The sequence below is a fragment of the Eleutherodactylus coqui genome, chromosome 7, assembly GCF_035609145.1.
Source record: "Eleutherodactylus coqui strain aEleCoq1 chromosome 7, aEleCoq1.hap1, whole genome shotgun sequence".
NCBI classification, from domain to species: domain Eukaryota; kingdom Metazoa; phylum Chordata; class Amphibia; order Anura; family Eleutherodactylidae; genus Eleutherodactylus; species Eleutherodactylus coqui.
The window spans coordinates 139,636,442-139,654,873 of record NC_089843.1 but is presented as its reverse complement, the minus strand read 5'-3'; positions in this window follow the sequence as shown (position 1 = coordinate 139,654,873).

Genomic DNA, 18,432 nt, shown 5'->3' with positions numbered 1-18,432 from the left:
TATATCAAGAAAAAGGTGTGCAAGTGGACAATAAATTACAAAATAACAAAAACAGCACAACACAGGGTCTAATCAGGACACACAGGCATGAAAAAAAAATTCTAAAAAAATACAATACAATTCACATAGTTACCAGTTGTAAAATAGTTGTAACCAATCATATTTCTGATGTCTGTGAAAATATTAGTCTTATGTTAGACTGTTAATTCTCCATTTTATTTGTTTCTATAAGCCCCTGAGCCTGTAATGTCTTAGTGCTCCCATTTATTATTCAGCATGCTATACATAAAACACATAACTGATGCCAATAATCTACTCAGCATGGGTAGTGTGATATAGAAAAAAGAATGCAATTCTGCTATCTTTGGGGGTCTTGTTTATATGACTACACACTGCATCAAAAATAACAAGATAACGTGTACGATTGTGACAATACAAAACGTATATAGTTTTTTTTGCTGTACTACTTTTAAAAATAAAATATGTTTGGGGAAAAAAAGTAAAATTATTTTCTGCCCTCATCTTCTGATGGCCATAACTTTTTTATTTGTCCATTGACATAGTTGTGTGAGGGCTAATTTTTGTGTGGGACATCCTATATTTTCTATTGGTACCATATAATTGCTTTTTTTTTTTTAATTTCTTGAAGACAGGGTGACCAAAAAAAGTGCAATTCTAACGTTGTGCGTTTTTTTCTGATGATGTTCATCGTGTGCCATATATATATTGCTTTGCTTAGATAGATCGGACTTTTACAGATGCAGCAATACCAAATGTTTTTTTTTATTTTATTTTTTATAATATACATGAAGGGGTGATTTTAATTTTGATTACTTTTTAATTAGTTAATAAAACTTATTTCTACTCATTTTAATATGTTTTTGTCTACATTGCTGACTAGAACTTGGAATCATTTGACCCCTCCCTCAGAATAATGTAATACCATAGTAGTATTACATTATGTTGCGATCTGACCGACAGTACTAGAGTGCACTACAGGCATGGCTTCATAGGCAATCTGCATTGGCAACCCTGGGAACCTTCAGAAGGCCCCCAGCTGCTGTGGCAACCCAACGGCACCCTGCAATCTCATTGTGAAAGGGCCATTTAAGACCACTGAACTCCAATTAGGGCATTTAAATGTCTCTGTCAGAATTGACGCTGGCTCTTAAAGGGTTAATAGCCGCGATCAGTGTGGGTAGGTGTCAGTTGACAAACTAGCAAATGATAAATGAGAATTAACAAAAATTGCAAAAAATATATAATTTCAGTAACTGTGTGGCCTTAGTCAGACGGGCGATTTTTCGCGCGATTTGCGCATGCGCATGCGTCTGGCGATTTTATAAAACCATTGCTTTGCAATGGTATCGGACACATGAGCGCTTTTTATGCGCTCGTCCGATAAATTATAGAACAAAAAATCGCAGATCGCACCTATCTGCGATCTGCGATTCCTGTTCTCTTCTCTATATGCGCTCAATGGGGCCGGCGGCAGCAGCGCCGACCCCATTGAGAACATATAGAAGACAAATTATTCTTCTCTGCCACAGCTGTAACAGCTGTGGCAGAGAAGAACGATGTTTGCCCATTGAATTCAATGGAGCCGCAATACAGCCGCTCCATTGAAAGCAATGGGCTGCCGGCGTGCGCGGGGTGAATTGTCGGGAAGGGGTTAAATATATAAACCCTTCCCTGCAATTCATTCTAAAATGTGTTAAAAATAAAAAAAAAATTGTATACTCACCTTTCCGCTGCAGCCGGAGTCCAGCCGCGGCCGCTGTCAGTTCTCCTGAACTGCTTCTTGGCACTATTCAGCCGGCGGGGCTTTAAAATCCCCGCCTGCTGAATGATCTGCCTCTGATTGGTCACAGCCCTGACCAATCAGAGGCTGAAAACACTCACACACCCATTCATGAATTCATGAATGGGTGAGTGACTGCTGCCTCTCAGCGCTGAGCCAATCAGGGGCAGGTCTGACTCACATCTATTCATGAATTCATGAATGGGTGTGAGTGAGGCATGCCTCTGATTGGCTCAGCGCTGAGCCAATCAGGGGGCAGGTCTGACTCACACCCCCTTCACACCCACTGCAGGACGGCCATGCGGAGCTCCGGCTGCCGGGAGAAGATGAGTATACAATTTTTTTTTATTTTAACACATTTTAGGATGGATTGCAGGGAAGGGCTTATATATTTAAGCCCTTACCGACAATTCATCCCAGGCTCGCCCGCAGCGCATTGCTTTCAATGGAGATGGCTGTATTGCCGTCTCCATTGAATGCAATGCGCTGGACAGCTCCGGCCCGTTTCTAATGAAACGCGGCTAGGAGCAGATTTGCGGGCAATTTGCGGGCGACTTGCACTCCGGTCACGCGATTTGCGGATGCGCATCCGTCATGCGATCCGCAAATCGCGCGAAAAATCGCCCGTCTGACTAAGGCCTGTGTGTGTGAACAAGAGAACTTACATAATCCATAAAGATGTCTCCTTTGGTCAGACTTGAACCTGTGGACCTAGTGCTATAAGGCCATTCTCTTTTGTGTTTATTCTAGTTCTCTTCTTACTCTGGAGGAGAAATAACAAGTGTGGAGGCTCAGTTGTTGATTTGCAGTGCTGTAGTTATAGATTCAAATCTGTCCAAGGGCAACATCTGGATGGAGTTTTTCAAAGTCCATGCAAATAGTGTTTTTAATGGGATTTGAGCCTAGTACCCCAGTACTGCAAGACAACAGTGCTAACCATTGAGCCACATTCATGGAGCAGAAACTTCCCCCTCCTCCTGTAGGAGGACATATTAGTGCACACTATTTTTTTATTCCATTGACTTTAATGGGTGTGGGAATTGACCTATCCCAATTCACGATTATATTTTGAAAATCAGGTTGGTTAATCCCGACCCAAATATTCCAGTAATCACTCACCAGTTTTCTCATTTTATAAATGTTTTTTCTGTTTATTGTAGATCAATTTGTAAATTTCCATTAGACAGTTATTATTATTAACATTTGGAATTCCTTAAATTGTAACAAAAATTACCATGTGTCAATATGTCCCGGATTTGTCATGGAAGCGTTGCATATATTCCCCAAGGAATAGTAAAAATCAGAAATTATTATTTTACTGAGGTAAATCTGCATCACAATTTACACAATTTAGTGTGGATTTTTTGCAACTGATTTCCCTCAGGTTTTTAATACAGATTTGTTGCAAAATGTGTTTTAGATATTGTATTCATTTCTAAATACAAACGGATGCTAAGAAAGTGAAGAAAACGCATAATGTGAACATAGCTTTAGGATGCTAGAAATGTCTGATGCTACATTGTATAAAAGCCTTCAATTTTACCTTTTATATGCTCACATACTTGATAGATCTTATTCTTGTTTTAATGAAATGCCCCTGCACCTCTTTCTATTGACTTAACGATAACTACATACAGGTATAACACACCTGAATACTAAGGTGTTTAAGTTGTTATCTCTCAATAATAAATATTTAATCTAAAGTAACAATCTGCTCAATAGCAAGTTGAGAATCATATATTCTCATCACTAGTTTCTTGCTAATGCTTCTGACTTTTTCTTTCCATTTCTATTTCTATCTATTATAACTGCAAACTTCATACTTTGCTGTACAAATCAATGTCATTTGCAAATGAATTTCACAATCTGTTGTAATTACATTATTTTTCCTCATTTTTGTAATTTCATCCTTAAATAGCTGCTTGTCTATGCTATTCTATTTTAGTATGTCATCTACAAGTTTTTTCTTTCTTTGTATTTAAACAGCACTTATCAAAGTTGCATTAAAAAGCATGTTTTTAACCTGCAGCATACTGGATTATTTTTAGCTAAGACTATATGGAATTTACCTTTAGTCTAGAGGCTACATACTCAATATCACAGTTTTCTCTTTTTTAGGACAAAAAGTGAATGAACAAAATGAATACCTAAGAAAAGAAAAGGGCACAGTATATATCAGCACATCTTATTATAGACAAGTCACCTGCACATAGAATGGTAAAGTACAGATGTGTCCACATTATTTTTTTCCTAGAGGAAACACATGTGGTAGAAGTCAAAAAGGATCCTATACCCAATCTCTCTAAATAAGAGAGCTGCTGAAGTAAAAATAACAGGAGATACTAACTTAGTAGTACTAGGTGAACAGGAGTAGTGTGTAGTAGATATACTTGAGAAATTATAAAATCCATCATAATGAACAATTAAGTACAAATATAGAACAATACCAATGGTTCCCACGGTGGAAACTTGCCTTTGAGTATGTCATGGGAGGTGAATGAAAAGGCCCATCTATCACGATTAAGGATTCCATCTTCTACTTTCACTCGTACTACAAAGGTATAGTGTAGAGGCAAACTTACAAAGCAAGTGGGCATTTCTCCAAGATTAGTAGTTTCTTGCAGATAGAGAGATCTTGTGTAGTTTGCCAGGCAGGTACTTTGGGCAGTTTTGGCACATCAGAAATGACAAATGTGACACAAAAGGACTACAAAATAGCGCAGAGAGCTGTATGATTTTATGTGGAATTTTGCACTGGTTTTCTGTTGCAAGCCCCAATGAAAGCCCTTACACAGATAAAAATAGAGCCTAGGGCCAATTTCCCACAAGCAAATTATGGATGCATTTATGCCACGATGATTCAGAAAAGTAAACAAAGCCAACTAATAGGTTGTCTAAATTTAGTCTTAAAATTCAACATATTTATCATTCAGTCGAGCTACTATGATAAATATGTCACATTTAAGACTGTCTAGCCTAAGGTTGCACTGTCTAATATTTAAACAGTATTAGTAAAGAAGCCCCATTGTGTCCAATTACATACAGTATATACTAAAATATGTGTATAAACTAATGTAAAACACAAAGTAAAAACAAAATGATATTTCTGGTTAAGGCTGCAAGGCTCATTGGCAGTAGGATAAGTACTAAGAATATACATTAGGGACTAACCAGTTGAGATTAGTATACTCTGCTTGGTGTAACTGTACAGACAGTGATTCAGTAATGGGACTACTGCAAGTATGAATTTATAGTAATATGCTTCAAGCTTAAAATGCTCTTCATCAGAAATCATCGAGTCCCATTTTTCCACTTGCAAATTTACTTCATATAACCTGCTAGAAGCAGCAGTAACTATTCAAGTTTTAAAAAGCTACAAAGTGCTGAATTTCATAAAGATACTCTAAAGTGTAATAGAATTTGCATTGAAACTATAATAAGAACCAATGTTACCCTTTTTAGAATAGCAATATTCAAAATGTTTAATAAGAAAAATGTAATTTATATTATATGTAATATCTATAGTTACCTTTCGGCATTTATGATTAAACTTTGGGCAAAACTTTTAGATAGAAAAATAAAAAAAGTTATGCTTTATGTTGTTTCTATTTCTTCTTTCTACAGTCCCCCAACTCCATATTAAAAGCAGTTACTTTATTGATGTTAGAAATATAGCTAGCTATATTTGTGATTTAGTTCAGATATTTCTTTTAGGGAAGGAAAATTTTTTTTTACTGCTGACATCACAAAATCTGGATTAACATTAAAATAACATTAGGAAGATTAAATAACCTAATTATTTTTTTTCAAGCAATGCTTAATGTGTAATGCAGACATTAGAGTAAGGAAGGTAGACATTTATTATGTTGTCTAATTTATTAAAATTCTTACTTAATTAGTTAATTATAGTTTAATTGAACATTAATAGTATTTCTGAATAATACCTTTAATTAAGACAACATGAAATGTTAGTAATTATTTAGTATTATTCATAAATTGCTAAATTATTACATTTCTTACAGCACAAAACTTTCTAATAGAAAATTAAGTTGAATTACTGTACTTTCGCCATTAAGCTATTACATTTTTACATTTGAAAACCCTTGCGTGCTGAATGACTATTCCCTTATAGTTCATCTAAAAAGATTTCTATTTAATACTTTCAGTAATACAAATGCTAGGACATATATTACAGGTAATCTCATTATGGGGTTTACCAAAAACTCTAAAATTCCCAAAAAACATCAGTTTGTTGATTAATCAAATTAGGGCATCAGACACAAGGATATTTGCAGACTTTTCGGTACAATTTTTTAAAAAGTTAGTACTAACATAAGTTTATATTAATATTATTCATCCCTAAGTTAAATGAGAAGTTTGTGCGCAGAAAATAAAGAATCCAAGAGAACCGATCACAAAGGATGGATGCAGCATGTTTCATTAGTTTTCGAAAGCATCTGTTGCTTGAAACTTCCCTTTGTGTATAGGGATCAAAAACCCTTTACTAGGGCTCTAAATCTCAGTTACCAAAGTATTGAAGCAAATGTTGATGAACAGATGATTGTCTTTTCTAAATCTTACAGAATTTGGTTAGCATTTTAGATTTTCTGAAAACAAAAAGGAAGGCAAAGGATCCTTTGATGGATCTTAATCACCACTCTGTCATATCTACACTGCTGTTTTTGTTTATATTATTTACACATTACGATTTTGCATTGAAAAGTCATTTGTCTACCACATTCACTTCCACTGTTAGGGGGCATCAGTAAAAAACTGAATCAATATTGCCAGTGGAAAGAATCTCAATCTATATTTTTAGGTACTGACAATAGAAGCAAATGAAATCAATCCAAATGTCTAATCAATATTAGTTGTATATACCGGTATTTTATTCTACAGTTTTTCTCAAGCATCCTTCATTCTCATATCTTTCTGCATAAATTTTATTGACCTTTTCTTATATTTGCATTGGAGAAAACATGTGGTCTAGCAGATGTCACTTTTATTCTTACAGGTTCTGTGTAAAATTGGACCGATATTTAAGATTTGTCATGCATAATGTTAGTCATTTCATATTGAATGCTTCATATTTCATAGCATTCATTTTAAACAAGAGTTTGAAATCCATGTTTCCTATTGATTTTAGATTAGTTGATCTTTAAGATATATAAACAAATGGTTTTGTAATAGATGTTTTTTTACATTTAGTTATGCCTTAAATTTTAGACACATTATGGAAACTTGCACAAGGGGGCATTTCTACACCGACATAGAAGGGAGTTCTTTACTGTAAGAGCAGTGAGACTATGAAACTTTCTGCCTTAAAGATGTGGTGATGACAAATTCAATAAAAGAGTTCAAGGGGGCCTGGATATCTTTCTTGAGCAATACAATATTATATGTTTTAATCATTAATAACTTCAAGGGTGGTTGACACAGGGATTATTCTGATTGCCAGATTGGAAGACAGGAAGAAAATTTTCCCCTAAATGAGAAAAATTAGCTTCTATCGCATTATTTTTTTTTTTTGCCTTCCAATGGATCAATACTGGGGGTGAGGGGGGGGGGGGGGGGATAGGCTGCACTGGATGGGCATAGTCTTTTTTCAGCCTTATATGCTATGTTACTGTTACTATGTACTGAACTATTATTTGGACTGGTGTGTTAAATGACCCCAGTATGTCCATTTTACTAATTATGAAAAGTTACTGAAAGTTTCACTTTAAATTTTCTTCTTCTCCCTGCTCTCCTATTATTTCTGATTCTGGTCTAAATATAATAATCTCTATAGCATTATATTAGTAAATTATTATACAATTTAATTTTGGTTGATCTAATTCAGGTCAACACTTTATAGATCTAACAACTGATGTGCCTGACCCTTGTTTTGAAACAATAAGTTTTACAAATAATGATAATTCTACAAATAATTAGCAAAGCAATGGAACCATCATTTGGAAGCCTCTCTGTAATGGCTCAAGCAGGCGGCCAGGTTGGATCTGGTTGGATCTGACCCACAGCTCACCTCCTGCAGTATTTCTTCCTCCGCTCTGCTATGTGCCAGCTGCCACCCAGCTGACACATGCGCAGAGCTGGGCCGGCGCAACAGCGGTGCCATTTTTTTTTTTTAGTATTCTGCAGGGCTCACACAGAAATAGGACATGCCGTGATTTGTTTACCATACGAGTTTTCAGGTGGTCAAATTGCGTCTGTCTGCATAGGATTACATAAAGTAATGAAATCCTATGGCAGTGTGCATGGGCGGAAATTCTACGGGAAATCACGCTGCGGAATTTCCGCCCGTGAGCATTCACCCTAGGACACGAGTATGTACCTTTCAGTAGCAGGGGGATTATTTAATTGTCATAGCAAAACTATGTTTTAAAGTCGGTAGCAATAGATCTTTTGTTACTAGAACTTTGCTTCTATTGAATATCACTGACAGGAAGATAGTACATACATTTCACAGAAATATTAAACTATTTATCTTTCACTACCTTGATGGTATTAAGGAGAAAATGTTTAACACTAATTCTATTCCAAACATTTATTATTTATAGTTCAATATTATTTCAAGGTTTCCTCAGAGACTCTACCTAACATATATTTGCTAAAATTAATTATATTAATAAAGAACATGCTAACTATTTGTCACTTTTCAGTAGAGTAAGACTGCTGGTCAAAATTGTAAACTTAGCCTGTTACATTGCAATTGAATAGCAATTGCACTTTTAGGCCTTAGTCAGACGGGCGTTTTTTCGCGCGATTTGCGGATCGCATGACGGATGCGCATCCGCAAATCGCGTGACCGGTGCCCGATAATCACCCGAAAATCTGCTCCTAGCCGCGTTTCATTAGAAACGGGCCGGAGCTGTCCAGCGCATTGCATTCAATGGAGCGGCAATACAGCCCGCTCCATTGAAAGCAATGCGCTGCGGGCGAGTGTGGGATGAATTGTCGGGAAGGGCTTAAATATATAAGCCCTTCCCTGCAATTCATCCAGAAAAGTGTTAAAATAAAGAATATATATATACTTACCTGCTCCCGGCAGCCGGAGTTCAGCGCGGCCGGCCTGCAGTGGGTGTGAAGGGGGTGTGAGTCAGACCTGCCCCCTGATTGGCTCAGCGCTGATAGACCTGCCCCCTGATAGGGGCCGCTTCTCAGAATTTCCCATAATTTGACAGAATTGTCGTTATCTTATCCGAATTAACCAATCTGACGCTTAGCCAATCACAGCCAGTGCTCAATGAATGGCTGTGATTGGTTAATCGAGCACTTGCTGTGATTGGCTAAGCAACAGCTAATCACAGCCAGCACTTCCAAGAGGTGGAATATTTCAATCCCCGGCCAGAAGATAATGAAGAGAAACAGTCCTGGGCCCCAGGAAGAAGATGCGGCTGGGCTGACAGCGCTTCTAAGGTGATGTATGTGTGTTGTTTTACTTTCCCCTGCAGCTAGGGCTTTTAGAGCTTTGACAGTAGGATTTCCTGATGTCAAAGTTGCATCGCACCGCACAAAAATCAAGTTTTTGTGCGATGCGTTGCAACAGAGCGGAAGGCTCCATAAGGGAACATGGGCTACGAAACCTTGCGAGTCGCGGGCATATCACTGGACGTGCAAGGTTTTTGTGTCAGGTTGTTGCAAGGTACAAAACATTGCATGTGTGAAGTTAAGGATGGGCTTAACTTCACACATATGGGCCTAAAGGCTATGAACAACTTTGACAAGAAAAAAAATTATTTACACTATATATAAAAAAGTATGTGAACACTATTTCTAATTATTCTCTTCAAGTGGTTCAGTATCTTTTGCAAAGATGCGCATAAAGCTATACAGTCCTTCAGTCGTAACCAATGCAAAAAGGTACATACAGTCATGCAATCAACATAGACAAACATTGGTTGTTCTGATCAACTGTAAGGATACTATTGTGAGGTTGAAGCATCCATAAGTAGCAAGATCTCAGCCCTAAATTGCAGACCTTGCAAACCCTTGGGCAACCGAATGCTGAAATGTATGGTACATAAAAATAACTAGTCCATTCTTACATCCCTCACTGCCCCTGGAAATGATTAGAATTAGAACTGTGTATTGGAATCTTCATAAAATCGATTTCCATGGTGTAGCAGCTGCACATAAGCATAAGATCACCATGCACGATATTAAAGGGGTTATCTTGGGACTAGAGATGAGCGAACGTACTCATCCGAGCTTGATACTCATTCGAGTATTAGCGTGTACGAGATGCTCGTTACTCGTAACGAGTACCACGCGATGTTCGGGTTACTTTCACTTTCATCTCTGAGACGTTAGCGCGCTTTTCTGGCCAATAGAAAGACAGGGAAGGCATTACAACTTCCCCCTGCGACGTTCAAGCCCTATACCACCCCCCTGCAGTGAGTGGCTGGCGAGATCAGGTGTCACCCGAGTATAAAAATCGGCCCCTCCAGCGGCTCGCCACAGATTTGTTCTGACATAGAGGAGGGAAAGTGCTGTTGCTGCCGGAGCTGCTATAGGGAGAGTGCTAGGAGTATTTTTGGCTTCAAGAACCCCAACGGTCCTTCTTAGGGCCACATCTAACCGTGTGCAGTACTGTGGAGGCTGCTTTTTGCAGTGTTGCACATTTTTTTTTTTTTGGTATATCGGCCGTGCAGAGCATTGCGCCCTGCAGTAATACTCCAGGGCCAGAAGCGCTTAGGCAGGGACAGAAGACATATTGATTGAATATAGGCAGTGGGCCTTTGCAAAAAAATTTGGGGAAAAAAATCTATTTGGGCTGCCTGTGACTGTCCTCAGTGTTCTGGGTCTCTGCTGGGTGTAGTAGTTCTCCAAATTCATACGCAGCCAGCTAAGTGTTACAGCAGGCTTGCGCAAAATTATTTCCTGGCTCTGTCTGGGCTGTGAAATCACCGCTGTATTGCAGTTCACAGTGCAACACTCTGCAGTTCTTTGACATACTCCAGGGCCAGAAGCGCTTAGGCAGGGACAGAAGACATATTGATTGAATATAGGCAGTGGGCCTGTGCAAAAAAATTTGGGGAAAAAAATCTATTTGGGCTGCCTGTCACTGTCCTCAGTGTTCTGGGTCTCTGTCACCTTTATTAGAAAATGAGCAGTGTGAGCAGGTCCTGTCGTGGATGGCAGAAAGTGCATCCAGCAATCTATCGTCCACCCACAGTTCTGCGACGTCCACTGCTGCAACTCAGAATCCTCTGGCTGCTGCTCCTCCTTCCTCCCAGCCTCCTCACTCCTTTACAATGACACATTCTGAGGAGCGGGCAGACTCCCAGGAACTGTTCTCGGGCCCCTGCTCAGATTGGGCAGCAGTGGTTCCTCTCCCACCAGAGGAGTTTATCGTGACTGATGCCCAACCATTGGAAAGTTCCCGGGGTCCGGGGGATGAGGCTGGGGACTTCCAGCAACTGTCTCAAAACCTTTCAGTGGGTGAGGAGGACGATGACGATGAGACACAGTTGTCTATCAGTGAGGTAGTAGTAAGGGCAGTAAGTCCGAGGGAGGAGCGCACAGAGGATTCGGAGGAAGAGCAGCAGGACAATGAGGTGACTGACCCCACCTGGTTTGCTACGCCTACTGAGGACAGGTCTTCAGAGGGGGAGGCAAGGGCAGCAGCAGGGCAGGTTGCAAGAGGCAGTGCGGTGTCCAGGGGTAGAGGTAGGGCCAGACCGAATAATCCACCAACTGTTTCCCAAAGCGCCCCCTCGCACCATGCCACCCTGCAGAGGCCGAGATGCTCAAAGGTCTGGCAGTTTTTCACTGAGAGTGCAGACGACCGATGAACAGTGGTGTGCAACCTTTGACGCGCCAAGATCAGCCGGGGAGCCACCACCACCAGCCTCACCACCACCAGCATGCGCAGACATATGATGGCCAAGCACCCCACAAGGTGGGACGAAGGCCGTTCACCGCCTCCGGTTTGCACCACTGCCTCTCCCCCTGTGCCCCAACCTGCCACTGAGATCCAACCCCCCTCTGAGGACACAGGCACTACCGTCTCCTGGCCTGCACCCACACCCTCACCTCCGCTGTCCTCGGCCCCATCCACCAATGTCTGTCAGCGCACCGTCCAGCCATCGCTAGCGCAAGTGTTTGAGCGCAAGCGCAAGTACGCCGCCACGCACCCGCACGCTCAAGCGTTAAACGTGCACATTGCCAAATTTATCAGCCTGGAGATGCTGCCGTATAGGGTTGTGGAAACGGAGTCTTTCAAAAATATGATGGCGGCGGCGGCCCCGCGCTACTCAGTTCCCAGTCGCCACTACTTTTCCCAATGTGCCGTCCCAGCCCTGCACGACCACGTCTCCCGCAACATTGTACGCGCCCTCACCAACGCGGTTACTGCCAAGGTCCACTTAACAACGGACACGTGGACAAGCACAGGCGGGCAGGGCCACTATATCTCCCTGACGGCACATTGGGTGAATTTAGTGGAGGCTGGGACAGAGTCAGAGCCTGGGACCGCTCACGTCCTACCCACCCCCAGAATTGCGGGCCCCAGCTCGGTGCTGGTATCTGCGGCGGTGTATGCTTCCTCCACTAAACCACCCTCCTTCTGCTCCTCCTCCTCCAACGCAACCTCTGTCTCGCAATCAAGATGTGTCAGCAGCAGCACGTCGCCAGCAGTCGGTGTCGCGCGGCGTGGCATCACAGCGGTGGGCAAGCGTCAGCAGGCCGTGCTGAAACTACTCAGCTTAGGAGATAAGAGGCACACGGCCCACGAACTGCTGCAGGGTCTGACAGAGCAGACCGACCGCTGGCTTGCGCCGCTGAGCCTCCAACCGGGCATGGTCGTGTGTGACAACAGCCGTAACCTGGTGGCGGCTCTGCAGCTCGGCAGCCTCACGCACGTGCCATGCCTGGCCCACGTCTTTAATTTGGTGGTTCAGCGCTTTCTGAAAAGCTACCCACGCTTGACAGACCTGCTCGGAAAGGTGCACCGGCTCTGCGCACATTTCCGCAAGTCCCACACGGACGCTGCCACCCTGCGCACCCTGCAACATCGGTTTAATCTGCCAGTGCACCGACTGCTGTGCGACGTGCCCACACGGTGGAACTCTACGCTCCACATGTTGGCCAGGCTCTATGAGCAGCGTAGAGCTATAGTGGAATACCAACTCCAACATGGGCGGCGCAGTGGGAGTCAGCCTCCTCAATTCTTTTCATAAGAGTGGGCCTGGTTGGCAGACATCTGCCAGGTCCTTGGAAAGTTTGAGGAGTCTACCCAGGTGGTGAGCGGCGATGCTGCAATCATTAGCGTCACCATTCCTCTGCTCTGCCTCTTGAGAAGTTCCCTGCAAAGCATAAAGGCAGACGCTTTGCGCTTGGAAACAGAGCCGGGGGAAGACAGTATGTCGCTGGATAGTCAGAGCACCCTCCTGTTTATATCTCAGCGCGGTGAGGAGGAGGAGGAGGAGGAGCATGAGGAGGAGGAGGAAGAGACAGCTTGGCCCACTGCTGAGGGTACACATGCTGCTTGCCTGTCATCCTTTCAGCGTGTATGGCCTGAGGAGGAGGAGGAGGAGGAGGATTCTGAAAGTGATCTTCCTAGTGAGGACAGCCATGTGTTGCGTACAGGTACCCTGGCACACATGGCTGACTTCATGTTAGGATGCCTTTCTCGTGACCCTCGCGTTACACGCATTCTGGCCAATACGGATTACTGGGTGTACACACTGCTTGACCCACGGTATAAGGAGAACCTTTCCACTCTCATACCCGAAGAGGAAAGGGGTTCGAGAGTGATGCTATACCACAGGACCCTGGCGGACAAACTGATGGCAAAATTCCCATCCGACAGCGCTAGTGGCCGAAGGCGCAGTTCCGAGGGCCAGGTAGCAAGGGAGGCGCGGAGATCAGGCAGCATGTACAGCACAGGCGGGGGAACACTCTCTAAGGCACTGGACAGCTTTATGGCTCCCCAGCATGACTGTGTCACCGCTCCCCAGTCAAGGCTGAGTCGGCGGGAGCACTGTAAAAGGATGGTGAGGGAGTACGTAGCCGATCGCACGACCGTCCTACGTGACGCCTCTGCCCCCTACAACTACTGGGTGTCGAAGCTGGACACGTGGCCTGAACTCGCGCTGTATGCCCTGGAGGTGCTTGCTTGTCCTGCAGCTAGCGTCTTGTCAGAGAGGGTGTTTAGTGCGGCTGGGGGAATCATCACGGATAAGCGTACCCGCCTGTCAACCGACAGTGCCGACAGGCTTACACTCATCAAGATGAACAAAGCCTGGATTTCCCCAGACTTCTCTTCTCCACCAGCGGACAGCAGCGATACCTAAGCAATACGTAGGCTGCACCCGCGGATGGAAGCATTGTTCTCTATCCCCATCAAAAACGGGGACCTTTTTGCTTCATCAATCTGTGTATAATATTCTTCCTCCTCCTTCTCCTCCTGAAACCTCACATAATCACGCCGAACGGGCAATTTTTTCTTAGGCCCACAAGGCTCAGTCATATAATTTTTCTAAACCATTTTTATACGTTTCAATGCTCATTAAAGCGTTGAAACTTTCACCTCAACCAATTTTTATTTTAACTGGGCTGCCTCCAGGCCTAGTTACCAATTAAGCCACATTAACCAAAGCGTTTAATGGATTTCACCTGCCCTCTTGGTTGGGCATGGGCAATTTTTCTCAGGTACATTAGTACTGTTGGTACACCAATTTTTGTGGGCCCTCGCCTACAGTGTAATCAAATGAATTTTTAGCCCACCTGCATTACAGCTGACGTTACATCAGCTGTGTTGGGCACTGCAATGGGATATATTTATGTACCGCCGGTGGCTTCCTGGCACCCATCCATGCTGTCGGTCCACAGGGTCAGAGCAAGAGGGGCAACTTTCCTTGCCTCTCTTGCTCTTGCTTAAAGAATTTACAGAAGGGGGATCATTTTAGACACCCTATTTCAGGCAGAAAATATATGTTAAAAGGAAGGTTTTCCTGTACTACATCATATGCGGTATACTTGATTACGTGCCCTTGCGGGCTCGGCTACGTAGGGCAAACAACTATGGAAATACGTAGCCGAATTGTAAATCATAAAAGTACGATTCGAACAAAGAAAATTGACCTTCCAATCCCGAAACATTTTTTTGATTTTCAACATACAGTGAGCCAATTAAGATTTAGGGTCATAGACTGGGTAGCACCATTGCCTAGGGGAGGAGATCGTGAGGGTTTACTCAGACGCAAAGAAATGAAATGGATACACGAGCTGGAGACTTTGACCCCCAAGGGGTTAAATATAGAGTATCCAATAATGTCATTGCTATAAATAATGCATTGAAATTTTTGATGACTGTAAATTACTAGGACCTCGTCTCGTGTTTGTTTTTAATCACCTATTATTTGTTTGTATTACAGATACGGCTCATATGCATGTGCGCCACTCTTCTGAAGATTGTCCCTCCTCCATGCCACATATTTACTAAAATTGCTGCTGTGTCTTGGATTAAACTTGTGACTATTCAATAAATGATATTGCATACATATACGTTTGGCCCATTATATTACTCTGACCTGGTATTAACTATGGTACGCACAAAAGATAACGAGTATGAAATGGTTTTTCTACATGAGATACCTAATGTGGTTATTACAAATTCTTAAACTTCATAATTTACTATGTATGACCTAAATGGTTTCTTTGCTGCGGCATTGATATGTCATATATTAATCTGTTATGTTACTTGGACCATCTGGATATATATACTGTATATATATATATATATATATATATATATATATATATATATATATATATATATTCACACTGCTTGACAGCAGTTTGATTATACTATGGCTCAGTGTAACGTGTGTCCAATACTTTATATGTACATATTCATGAATGGGAGGGGCTTGCATGTTTACATGCCTTTGTAGAGCCACCTAGGATCTGAATGAGTAGTTCATTATATATATGTAAATCCCGATGGCTGTACTATACAAATGCTCTATTGGTCATTTGTTAATATAATATGACATGCTGTGCGCATTAATGTAATATAACAAAAGAGTGTAATGTCCATGGATACTCTGTTTAGCGCTATACAATCAGCGCATGCGCAGTACACAGAAAGAAGCCGGTCTGAGTTTGGGCACTGTAGTCTCGCGAGATTTGAGAAGTGATGTGGACGCAGCTTGATGATGTATGCATCAGCAATACCGGAGGTGATGATGGAAGGACGCACATGCATAATGAGTAAGTCAGCTGTTTGTTATTTGTTTTTAATTTTTCTGCTATATAAGTATTGGGCTGGTGGGTGTTGTATATACTTGATAAAGATCATGTTGGATCGAAACGTCGTATGGTGACTGGAGGAATAAAGGTTTTGTGATTGCATCGTTTCCTGCTGCCACAGCTATTTTTTCTCCTGATTGGCTTTCTGGAGCTGAACGATCCGGCTCCTCGCTGCGGCTGGCACATTGGACGGTCCCACCCAGAGGGTTATATGGTGTTGTGCTGCCCTGGACTTTATTATTGCGGCTGTCGGTCCACAGGGAGTTGTAACTGCATGTGTCCACTTCTAAAGAACCCCAGTCTGACTGGGGCATGCAGTGTGGGCCGAAGCCCACCTGCATTAAGCACGACATTACCTCAGCTGTGATGGGCAATGCAATGGGATATATTTATGTACCGCCGGTGGGTTCCAGGGAGCCACCCATGCTGTGGGTCCACAGGGAGTTGTAACTGCATGTGTCCACTTCTAAAGAACCCCAGTCTGACTGGGGCATGCAGTGTGGGCCAAAGCCCACTTGCATTAAACATGACATTACCTCAGCTGTGATGGGCAATGCAATGGGATATATTTATGTACCGCCGGTGGCTTCCTGGCACCCACCAATGCTGTCGGTCCACAGGGACTTCACAATAGGGAGTTGTACCTGCCTGTGTCTATGAATTAAAAACCCCGGTCAGGTTGGGGCATGCAGTGTGGGCCGAAGCCCACCTGCATTTAATCTGACGTTAGCTCTGCTGTCCAGGGCACTGCAATGGGATACATTTATGTACAGCCGGTGGGTTCCAGGGAGCCACCCATGCTGTGGGTGCACACGGAATTCCCATTGCGGAGTTGTACCTGCCTGTGACTATTAAAAACAACTATAAAAAAACGCGGTCTGACTGGGGCATGCAGACACCTTGACAGAATGAATAGTGTGTGGCACATAGGTTCCCCATTGCTATGCCCACGTGTGCAGCTCCAGATGGAGGTGGCACAGGATTGGATTTCTCATTGCTTCTGTACAGCATTGTGGACTATCGCCCCACCCCTTTTAAAGAGGGTCGCTGCCTAGCCGTGCCAACCCTCTGCAGTGTGTGCCTGCTTTTTCTCTGGTAGACGCTTTTATAAATAGACATGAGGGTGGCGTGGCATGAGGGCAGCTGAAGGCTGGGCAGGGACAGTTTGGTGTGCGCTGTGGACACTGGGTCATGGGGGGGGGGGGTTGGGCAGCATGTAACCCAGGAGAAGTGGCAGCGGAGTGTCATGCAGGCAGTGATTGTGCTTTGTTGGAGGTAGTGTGGTGCTTAGCTAAGGTATGCATTGCTAATGAGGGCTTTTCAGAAGTAAAAGTTGTTGGGAGGGGGGGGGCACTCTTGCCGCTATTGTGGCTTAATAGTGGGACCTGGGAACTTGAGATGCAGCCCAACATGTAGCCCCTCGCCTGCCCTATCCGTTGCTGTGTCGTTCCCATACCTTTCTTGAATTGCCCAGATTTTCACAAATGAAAACCTTAGCGAGCATCGGCGATATACAAAAATGCTCGGGTCGCCCATTGACTTCAATGGGGTTCGTTACTCGAAACGAACCCTCGAGCATCGCGAAACGTTCGTCTCGAGTAACGAGCACCCGAGCATTTTGGTGCTCGCTCATCTCTACTTGGGACATATTCTTTTTTAAAGCTGTTCACCATGCTGTACCAATATAAAAGAGGCCATGCTCACCTTCCCCATCACTCCCATTCCTCTGGTGTCTGATCTCCTGCTGCTCCTCACTTCAGCTGGTGAATAGCTACAGTGATCACCTGAGCATGTGTTGGGACATCATCACTTTGTAGCCAGAAGTGAAAAATAGCAGGGATGGGGAGAATAGAGGAATGGGAACAGCAGGGGAGTGAAGGACGTGAGTATGACTTCTTTGATGTTAACACACTATGGTGGACAAATTTTGAAAAAACGTAGTCCTCAGATTACCGCTTTAAGCATCTTTAAGAATAGTGTAAAGTATACTAAAATTGGGCCCTGGAGCAATGGATATGTGTTCCGCAAGTGGTACACATAAATTAATTGACATCTTAAAGACAGTTTGGTTTACCTAAGCACTCTATATTTATCTTTTTAGTTGAACTATGCTCTGATTGCACAGCAAAGCGATCTGTATAGTTTACAAAATATTAGTATAATATTTTTCAGCTTTTTATGAACATACAAAAAAAGAGTTATTGTAAAACATTATTATTTTATGAATTAATAAATCATGTGAGGTTACATATTTGGTTGTTGTTAAAAGCAGCATAGGGGTGACGGGAAATCTCACAGGCTAATTGGAATAGGATATTTAACAACATGACTGATATCACTTATAATACATCACAACAGCGGTTTATATTAGG